This window comes from Oryx dammah, unplaced genomic scaffold, assembly GCF_014754425.2.
Source record: "Oryx dammah isolate SB20612 unplaced genomic scaffold, SCBI_Odam_1.1 HiC_scaffold_1, whole genome shotgun sequence".
NCBI classification, from domain to species: Eukaryota; Metazoa; Chordata; class Mammalia; order Artiodactyla; family Bovidae; genus Oryx; species Oryx dammah.
This window is the reverse complement of record NW_024070185.1, coordinates 51,818,028-51,829,257: the sequence shown is the minus strand read 5'-3', so window position 1 is coordinate 51,829,257 and position 11,230 is coordinate 51,818,028.

Genomic DNA, 11,230 nt, shown 5'->3' with positions numbered 1-11,230 from the left:
TCCCCTTCTCCTCCTGCCTTCAATCTTTCCCAGCATCAGGGTCTTTTCCAATGAGTCAGCTCTTCAGATCAGGCGACCAAAGTATTAACTGCTGTGTACACAGTAACCCCAGGGACGGCGGAGCCTGGTGGGCTGCCATCTATGGGGTCGCACAGAGTCGGACACGACTGAAGTGACTTAGCAGCAGCAGCAGCACACAGTAACAAACTATGCTCATTTATCTGGGACTATCAGGTTTTAACACTGACAGTCTTGTATCCCAGGTATGCCCTCTATGCAGGTAAACAGAGACAGGACTTCTGAACAGATAAAGTGCCATCTTCTTTGGTGGGTCCTGAAATAGAAGAGTGAACCAATTCTCATGGGATCACAGAGGCTGGAGAGTCATGCAAGCTGTCTGGAAGGAAGAGAAGGAGGCGGTAGGATGAGGGAGCAAACGTCAGGGGAGAGGGCACCCTCTAGGGACTCATGCTGCTGAGCTGAAAGCGAGCATATTCTAATGCTCAAGGAATAATGAAAACTTTGAGGCGGCTGGAGCATAACACACAGGGAACAACGTGAGAGACATCCAACTGGAGAGGCAAGTTAGGGCCAAACGATCACTAGAAAAGCGATGATGATGCATTTAAAAGTTCTTGGAAGGCTCACAGATACTCAGTTCAAACTTCCTACATATCACCCTACATCTTATATCAGTAGTTGGGTTTTTTTTCTGGTTCATCCTTGATATTCCAGTGGATTATAAGAATATACTTCTACTTTTGGTTTTTACATTCAATCTGCCTGAGATCTGCAGATGGGTTATCATTCCGCCTCTCCTAAAGAAGTCAATCCTATCCATTTAACCTCTTTCCAGGGCTTCCCTGGTGGCTCAGTGGTAAAGAATCTGCCTGCCAATGCAGGAGACACAGGTTTGATTCCTGGGTCGAGAAGAAGATCCCTTGGAGGAGGAAATGGTAACTCTCCAGTATTTTTGCCTGGGAAACTCCCATGGCCCAGGAGCCTGGCAGGCTACAGTTCTTGGGTTCACAAAGAGTCAGACATGACTGAGCGACCGAGCGCACACACACATGGTATAATGTCAGCAACATGGAGAGCAGAAGACAAATATAGAAATCTAAGGAAATATAATAGTTCTTTTCGGGGAACAAGCTGGGGTTTTGTTTTGTTTCATTTTTCATCTGAGAGCCAACTTTTTGGCAGCACCTTCCCATCAAGGAGAAACTAATACAAGGGGTCGCCAAAGGGTGGGCTGGCAGGAAACTTAAGTACACTGACTCAGTTGAATTTGGGGTTTTCTGGATATCAGAGCCCACAGAACTGCATTCCCTGATTCCTGAACCCGCACAAAAAAACCTGGATTTGGGATTTGGGGAAAAAACTAAAAGTTTTTAGGGTTGAGGCACATGTACACATAGAAAACTACAGCTCTCTGCTTTTAAGAAAATTTGTGTTGAGTATATAGTTGATAAAATTTTTTCCAAAATAGCAAATCCATTTTAGAAAACAACAAGTTAATAACTTAATGAGTGCTTTTTTTTTTTTTAATTGAAATAGCTGGCAAATGATTAAACATAGCCCACTTACAGGGCAACTTTCCAGTGTCAGTGAAAAGTCTGATTTGGATAGAGATCAACGAAGTAGTCAGAAGGGGCCGTAAGTGAGAGGAGAGGAGAAAACTGCTGGAAAAAAACAGAGGGAAGTGGTTACCAGGAACAACATATCCATTAGTCACAGTCGGCAAAGTGCCCAGGGCACACGATGCTTTTAGAGACCCACAAAAGTGATTTAACTTTTATTTCAAAATCAAAACAAAAATAAACATATATTACAGTAAACCCAGCTTGGGTTATATTCATCTTTATACTAATGCAGCTGTAAAGTGTAATTGTTTAAAAAACGTTTTTCATGGAGGAAGGAACCCACAAAGGCAAATGTGCTGAGGGGCCATGGCAGTCTTAATAACAGTGCTGGCGGTTACTAACATGTTGGCTCAAAGGCCTAAGAAAACATAACCCTAATGTCTTCCATTGCATTAACACTGATCATGCTCACATTTTGCCGGCTGGGTGGGCCCCATCCAGAGAGCCACACATACTCAAGTTTCCCTCTTTCGAGAGACCCCTTCCACTTGCTCAGGGAAAAGCCTAGATCCCTTTGTGCTGCCCGCCCCTTTTTAAAATTTTTCTTGGGTTATAGTTTTACAATGTCGTATTAGTTTCAGGTGTACAACTAAATGAATCAGTTATATGTATACATATATCCACTCATTTTTATATTCTTTTCCCATATAGGCCACTACAGAGTATGGAATAGAGCTCCCTGAGCTATATGGTAAGGCCTTATTTGTTGTCTACTTTATATATAGTGTGTATATGTCAATCCAGTCTCCCAATCGAACCCTCTCCTCCTAGCCCCCTACCTGGTAACCCAAAGTTTGTTCTCTACATCTGTGACTCTATTTCTGTTTTATAAATAAGTCCATTTGTACCATTATTTTAGAATCCACATATAAGCGACATCATATATTTGTCTTTGACTTACTTCACTCAGTATGACACTCTCTAGGTCCATCCATATCGCTGCAAATGGCAATATTTCATTCCTTTTTATGGCAGAGTAATATTCCATTGTATATATGTACCACATCTTTTTCCATTCCTCTACTGATGGACATTTAGGTTGCTTCCATGTCCTGCTATTGTGAATAGTGCTTGTGCAGCCCCTTTATTAACTTTCACTGCAGGAAGCCACCCAGGAGATATCCCAACAATGTTCCTTTATTGGGCACCTCCTTCAGCTTTTCTTTCTAGGTCCTGTTTCCAAAACCTCAACCCGTTCTGTGCCCAACAGCACTATAATGCCAAATAGGAAAAGGAGTGTGTCAAGGCTGTATATTGTCACCCTGCTTATTTAACTTATATGCAGAGTACATCATGAGAAATGCTGGGCTGGAAGAAACACAAGCAGGAATCAAGATTGCCGGGAGAAATATCAATAACCTCAGATGTGCAGATGACACCACCCTTATGGCAGAAAGTGAAGAGGAACTAAAAAGCCTCTTGATGAATGTGAAAGAGGAGAGTGAAAAAGTTGGCTTAAAGCTCAACATTCAGAAAACAAAGATCATGGCATCCAGTCCCATCACTTCATGGCAAATAGATGGGGAAACAGTGGAAACAGTGTCAGACTTTATTTTGGGGGGCTCCAAAATCACTGCAGATGGTGACTGCAGCCATGAAATTAAAAGACACTTACTCCTTGGAAGAAAAGTTATGACCAACCTAGACAGCACCCGTGGTGGATTCATGTCAATGTATGGCAAAACCAATCAGAATTGTAAAGTAAAAAAAAAAAAAAAAAAGCAGAGACACTACTTTGCCAACAAAGGTCTGTCTAGTCAAGGCTATGGTTTTTCCAGTAGTCATGTATGGATGCGAAAGTTGGACTGTGAAGAAGGCTGAGCACCTAAGAATTGATGCTTTTGAACTGTGGTGTTGGAGAACTCTTGAGAGTCCTTTGGACTGCAAGGAGAGCCAACCAGTCCATTCTGAAGGAGATCAGCCCTGGGATTTCTTTGGAAGGAATGATGCTAAAGCTGAATCTCCAGTACTTTGGCCACCTCGTGTGAAGGTTGACTCATTGGAAAATACCCTGATGCTGGGTGGGATTGGGGGCAGGAGGAGAAGGAGACAACAGAGGATGAGATGGCTGGATGGCATCACTGACTTGATGGACTTGAGTCTGGGTGGACTCCAGGAGTTGGTGATGGACAGGGAGGCCTGGCGTGCTGCAATTCATGGGGTCACAAAGAGTCAGACACGACTGAGTGACTGAACTGAACTGAACTGATCCTGATACTGTATTAAAACTATGCTGTGTCCACCCAGAACAGGGAGACTCCTGCATCCATAAATGTTTTAGTTTGTTTTTATTAGAAAATACTAGAAGTTTGAGGAAGTGGGATTTATCCATATCCTCATCATCTATCAGGTTACAGAGAAAGCAACCACAACTCAAATTCTGCCACCCATAGAGCTGTCTGTTACATGCATATTCATCAGAGGTCATCAAAGAGTTGACACTTTCCTGTTAATAATATTCTAGCTCTGTACCCTTTCAGTGATCCAACCGCACTGTAGGAAATGTTCACAGGTAGCAGATGCTTCAGAATCAGGAGTCTACGCCTCCTAATTGGCATCATTCAGAAATCCTCCTACACCAAAAGCTGGGCAAAGGACCAAGCAGGGATCAAGCCAGATTTTACGTTTCCCTAAATGTTACACTCTGTTCATACAAGACTATGGAGCCTCTCTAAGGTATTTTTAACCAGCTGTCATATTTTGAATACCTTTAATGTCACCACTGAGACTTTATTTCTAAGAATCATCATGCTAAGTAATTAAGTTTATTAATAAATTAAGCTACTAGTTTCTCCAATAAAATCCCATTTCTAACATTCACGATGCTGATTAGCAAAGTATTGTTTTGACAGAACCACCATTTCTGGACTGTAGCCTCTTTGTATTTAATCCTAGCTAATCACTCTGACTATGCATGCTGTACTACTTCTTGGGTTTGGGCTTAACCTAAAAACAGATACAGAAATATCACAATGTTTATGCTGAGTACTTTTAAACAAAGTATAACCTCTGTAAGGCTGTGGCATCCCCATGGGTTCCAATGCTATGATCCACACATACAGATCTGCCATGACTTTGGACACCCTGGGTATCACATAAATGCCAAGTAAACACTGGGGGCATAAGGAAAGCAGAGGACCAAGAGAGAGAAAGACTCAGAAGCAAGATGACTCCTTCCTCACTCTCAATTATTGGCAGTGGCTTAAAAACCCAGGAATTTAGAACTAATTGAGAGGGAAGGCAATGAGGAAGAAAAACCCTGGGAAAAGAGCATTCCCCCTAATGGGAGAGTTGTTTACCTTTGAAGAATCCAAAAAGCTAAGAACCTAAGCTGTTAATAGAATGAAGAAATTAATTCACAACATTAACAAAATTAAATGTTTCTTCCAGATAGAAAATGGAGCCATGATCTTCTACATACAGCTGACTTACTTCAAATTAAAGTTATATTCTTGTGCCTCTGAATTTTGTGGGCTGATGTGACTGTGAAGTTACACCTGTTACAGAGCAATTGCGTATTCACGTGTGTAGAGTCCACACCCTACACACAAATAATAACTCAGAGTCGTGCATGAGGCACAGGCTTATCCATCACGGCTGACATGAGTCCCACCAGACACGTGGAAGGGAATGTAGCCTTCAGATGTGAAGCTGGGTCTGTAGCTTCAGAAGAACCCTGGATGAGGAAGTGTTTATGGGGATAACCTGCCCTCACAGCCAGAATACAGAAACATCTCATGCCAAATATGAAACAGGAAAAGGAGCAGGTAACTGTGCTAGGATCTGCAGTTTGTGTTTCTCATATTTTCTGGCTTATTCATCTTTGGTTATCTTTGAGTATGTTTGGCAAGATGTTTTTTAAAATTCCAGCCATACTAAGGAAGTCAAAGCAATTTTGTTGCTGTCTGCTTGAGAGATTTGGAAGGAAACGCTGGTCTCCAGTTACCAGTCTGCTGATGGCAGCAAGAATAAAGACATTTCCCAAGTAGACAGTGAAACTTGGGGGTACAGATTGGTTGTTCTTGTCTGCCAAATCTATCTGAATGGAGAATATTTATTTTACTCTATCTTAAAATTATGTAAGTAATTTGTATTCACTGAAGAAATGTTTGAAAGCACAAATAAAATGTTTTTAAAAGATCAAGTCACTTGGAATCTCCCTACTCAGTGATAACCATTGTCAACACTTTACAATCTGGACATCTTTACAAATCCAGTGTTTCTCATACTGGAGCATACTCTTAAAGAGAGCCATACAATACAAGCTGTTTGGTCTTCACCCATGCAATCACCTAGTCTCCACTTTAGTAGCTGGGGAGAGGGGACAAGAATTTGCATGTCTAACAATTGCTGATGCTACTGTTCTGGGAAGTACAATTTGAAGACTGTGGTCTACATCATCACATTAATGACTATTTAACATTTCATTATATGGATGAATGAATTTATTTAGCTGTTGCCCTTTATTTGAATATTTAGATTACTTCAAATCCAAATGATGCTGAGAGCAACATCCTTATAGTGAAACCTGTGCTTGTTTTTACGAAAAATCAGTTTCCTTAACACTGAGATCCAAAAAAGGTAAAATACTGGGAAGAATTCTCACTACCATGAAGTGAGAGAGGAAGAAAGAGTAAAAGGCTCCTGGTTTACAATTATTTAGAGCCCACTACAGAAGGTCAAATTTACAGTGGTTACAGGATTAACGAAACTGCAGATAGAGAAACCCTTTGGCTAACTTCAGTCCATTCCTGACAGCCCTGTTACAAGTAGAACACTGCTGTATGAGATGGCATGAGTTAATGAATAAAAAATTTTTAAAGCCAGAAAAGAGAAGAAAGATGAAAAGTGATTTTGACAGCAATTACAACAAAATGAATGTGTGTCAAAAAATTTAATGACCTTCATATGACTGAGAGGTTTCAATTACATTAAAGCTTTAAAAAAAAAAAAGGAAAAGTGACTCAAAATGTATTGCTTTGAGGCTTTTCAAATTCTGAGCAAGTTTCAATTCTATCAGTTCAGTTCAGTCGCTCAGTCGTGTCCGACTCTTTGTGACCCCATGAACCGCAGCACACTAGGCCTCCCTGTCCATCACCAACTCCCGGAGTTCACCCAAACCATGTCCATTGAGTCAGTGATGCCATCCAACCGTCCCATCCTCTGTCGTCCCTGTCTCCTGCCCTTAATCTTTCCCAGCATCAGGGTCTTTTCCAATGAGTCACCGCTTCAATAAATAGCGATTTTAGTACATTTCAAAGCTAGATCTCATAAATAAAATAAAATAAAATGTATATGAAGCAATCTGATTTTAAAAAGATCAGAAGTGGGACTTCCCTAGTGGTTCAGTGGTAAAGAATCCACCTGACAATCAAACTTATAACCTAAACTCATAACAACTAAACTGATGTGCCACAACTACTGAACCTGTGCTCCAGAGCCCAGGAGCCCCAACTACTGAGCCCGCACACTGCAGGCTGAAGCCCATGGGCCCTAGAGCCCACGCTCCACGTCAAGAGAAGCCACTGCAGTGAGAAGCCCACGCACCACAACGAGAGAGCAGCCCCCGCTCGCCGCAGCTGGGGAAAAGCCCGCCTAGCAACACAGACCCAGCACAGCCAAAAACTTTTTTAAAGGGTGAGAAGTTAAGAGTGGAGTTTATAGAAGTAATATAAAGTAAAAGAAACCTAAGTCATACTTCATAAAGAAATACAACTCAACATGATGTTAACTTCTGGTGTACAACATAATGATTTGACATTTTCATATATTACAAAAAGATGACCAGATAAATTTAGGTACCATCTGTCACCACACAAAGATATTATACTATTACTATTGATAATTACAAAATGATCACCATGATGAGTGTAGTTACCACCTGTCACCATACAAAGATGTTACACTTTTATTGACTATATTCCCCACGTTGTATATTTCATCCCATGACTCATTTATTTTAGAACTGAAAGCGTGTATCTCTCAATCTGCCTCATGTATTTGGCTCATTCTCCCAACCCCTCCCCTCTGGCAACCACTTAATGTTCTCTGTATCTATGATTCTATTTCTGTTTTGTTATGTTTGTTTGTTAGATTTTACATATAAGTGAAATAATATGGTATTTTTCTCTGACTTACTTCACTCAGCATAAATACCCTCTAGGTTCATCCATGTTGTTATAAGGGGCAAGATTTTCTTTTTATGGCTAAGTAATATTTCATTATTTGTGTATGTTTGTATATGAATATGTGTGTATCACATTTTTCTTTTATTTTGTATCTATATAAGATGATGAGTGTTCCTTATTGTAATAATCACTCCATGAAGGATGTAAGTCAAATCACTATGCTATACGCCTTCCATTTACACAGTGCATGCATGCGTGTTCAGTTGTTCAGTCAGTGTCCAACTCGTTGCAATCCCATGGTTTGTAGCCCTCCAGGCTCCTCTGTCTATGGAATTTCCCAGGCAAGAATACTGGAGTGGATTGCCATTTCCTACTCCAGGGGACCCTCCCAACCCAGGGATTGAACCCATGTCTCCTGTGTCTCCTGCATTGCAGGCAGATTTTTTACCACTATACCACCTGGGAAGCCCTACTTACACAGGGCTCTGGGTCAATTATATCTCAGTAAAACCGAAAGAAAAATTTTTTTACCTATTATCCTCCAAAAATGCAAATTAAAGCATCATTAGTTTCTCCTCTAGCACATAGCAAATATTTAAAAGTATGATGATGCTCAAGGCTGGCTAGAATACCAGAAACAGGTATTTTCAAATATTTCTGTTAAGAGGTCAAAACAGTACAAATCTTTGGAAAATAATGTGGCATTTTTAAGATTTAAGAAGTAGGTATTATTAAGCCTATAATATTATTGCCAGGAATCCTATGGAGATGCTTTAAACTGCTTCCGAAAACATATACTCACTGAAACATCATCTATTACAGAAAAAGACTGAAAACAATCTAAATGTCCTTTAAATGGAGAGTCTTTAAATAAATCATACTTCATCTGTGCTTTATAATCTTTAAAAACAACAATGCTGGGCCTTCCCTAGTGTTATGGTAGATAGGAATCTGCCTGCCAATGCAGAGGACATGGGTTCGATCCCTGCTCCAGGAAGATTCCACATGCCTTGGAACAACTAAGCCTGTGCGCCACAACTACCGAGCCTGCATGCTACACCTACTGAAGTCTGTGCGCCTAGAGCCTGTGCCCCACAAGAAGATAAGCCACCGCAATCAGAAGCCCGTGCACAGCAACAAAGAGTAGCCGGCATTTGCCACAACTCTGTTGCATGCAGCAACAGAGACCCAGTACAGCCAAAAATAAATAAAGGAAGAAACTTCTAAAAAACAAAAACAATGATACTTTATACTGATATCCAACTATAAACAAAGTTGTTGATAAGTGAAACAAAGTACGTAGAACACTTTGTAGAGTATAATTCCTTTTGCATAAACAAACATAAGCATATATGTTTATAGAGAAGTATATATGCAACAATTTTTTCTCAAAGGGAACCTCCAAAATTGTTCATTGTCATTTCCTTTTCCAGATGAGATAATGGAGGAATACCAAATATGGACATGGGTGGGCAGAGGTCAAAATCACTGATACTCACTGGGGTGGAAGAAAACTTCTTGGTTCAGGGGACATATTTGATCCAAATCTTAACAGATGAGCCAAATTTCAAAGTCTTCCATAGTGCCTGAGGACATGGGTTTTTTTTTAACCATTAAAAACTTCTCACGTTTACAAATATGCTTATAGCAGATTTATTCATTATGGTGCCCAAATGGAAACAAGCCAAATGTCCACTAAAGGGAGAATGCATAAAGAGTTGGGTATTCATTCAAAGGATACACAAATACTATGGCATTCACAGCAAATTTTTTTTTTAAAGAATAAACTACGGCTGCATCAACATGCATATATTCCAAAGACACTGTATTGAGCAAAAGAAGTAAAATACAAAAGAATTCATACGTTTGCATGTTGAAGAACAGGTAAAAACAAATCTGCAGTGGCTGCCATCAGAACAGAGGCTACTAAGGTTGGGGGGACATTACTGACTGGCAAGGGTGTGAGGGAGACTTCAGAGGTGCTAGACTTGCTTGATATACTGATCCGGGTATGGTTTTACAAACACACACACATAGGTAAAGATACGAAGGTATGTTTATTTTATTATACATTGTTATCAATACTTCAAAAAAATGTTTTTAACTCTTTAATATGTGTTGAGGCAACAAAATTTTTTAAAGAAAAATTTTTGGAGCTCAACAAGGAGCATCTGATGTGTTACATGTTTCCAGTAATTTTTCACTAATCTAAAATAAATAGCCCCTTGATTCATCATTTCTCCCTTTATACTGTTAATTTAGTAAAAAGGGTGTACTAGGATGAATCATGAATAACAGCTCTCAAAGATGTCCTCATTCTCATCTCCTGATCCCGCAAATGTGCTATCTTCACAGCAAATGACACTGCAGATGTGAGTAAATTAAAGGCCTTGGTGTGGGGGATTGTCTCAGATTACCCTGGGTGGGCTTGATGTGCTCATAAGGCCCTTCCTAGAAGGACGCAGAGGAAATCATCAGAGAAGCAGATCTGAGGATGCTACTTTGCTGGTTGTGAAGATGGTTGGGAACCAAAGAATGTAGGGAACACAGCCCAGGCAGAAACGTGATGGGAGCCAAACTCCCCTCTCGAGACTCCGCAGAAAACAGCCCCGTTGACACCTTGACTTCAGCTTAATGAAACTGGTTGCAGATTTTTGGCTTCCAGAACCATAAGGGAATACGCTTGTGTTATTTTAAGCCACTAAGTTTGTGATTATTTGTTACAACAGCAATACAATACAAAGGGGAAGCTAATACAGAGGGGAAAAAGGGTAGGGTGCAAATACTCTTACTCTTTTGAATTCTTTGGTTTTTCATTGAGAGATGCAGAAAATCCATTTGCTGAGTCACTTTTTATGTCAAAGATGATTTCCATATCAATAAAGGTACTATTCTCTCCTGCTTAAACAATGCAGGCATTTCAGTGAAGAAATCAACACTAACATATTTTAAATTAATACTAAGCATTTTTTCAGCTATAAAACTTCCACATGATCCTTGCATAAACTAGATAAAGAAACCAAAACTCTCCTTTATCAGCTCAGAATCAAAACTCTCTGGGCTGCCCTGAGCATTCTCACATCATTATCTGGGCTAACAGACCCACATGGAAACTGGACTAAGCACGTTCAGTTTCCAACATGTCACTATTCACAGTATTAATAGTTTGTGAACAAGAAAAGGAAGGCAGGATGGTTTCCTCCTTTCCCTGGCTCGCCTGCATTTGGCATGAGGACAGGTCAGCTGGAAGAGCAATGCCCCCTGGGAAATCATCCTGTTCAGCCTGGGTCCCTGGGGGATCCAAGTTGCTCAGTGATCACCGTGCTCCCTTCTCCATGCTGGAGACTGAATAGGTTTGAGTGGCCTACGAGGGGAGTGGCACTTCCCAGGTGGCACTAGTGGTAAAGAGCCAGCTTACCAGTGCCAGAGATGTAAGAGACAAGGGTCAATCCCTGGGTT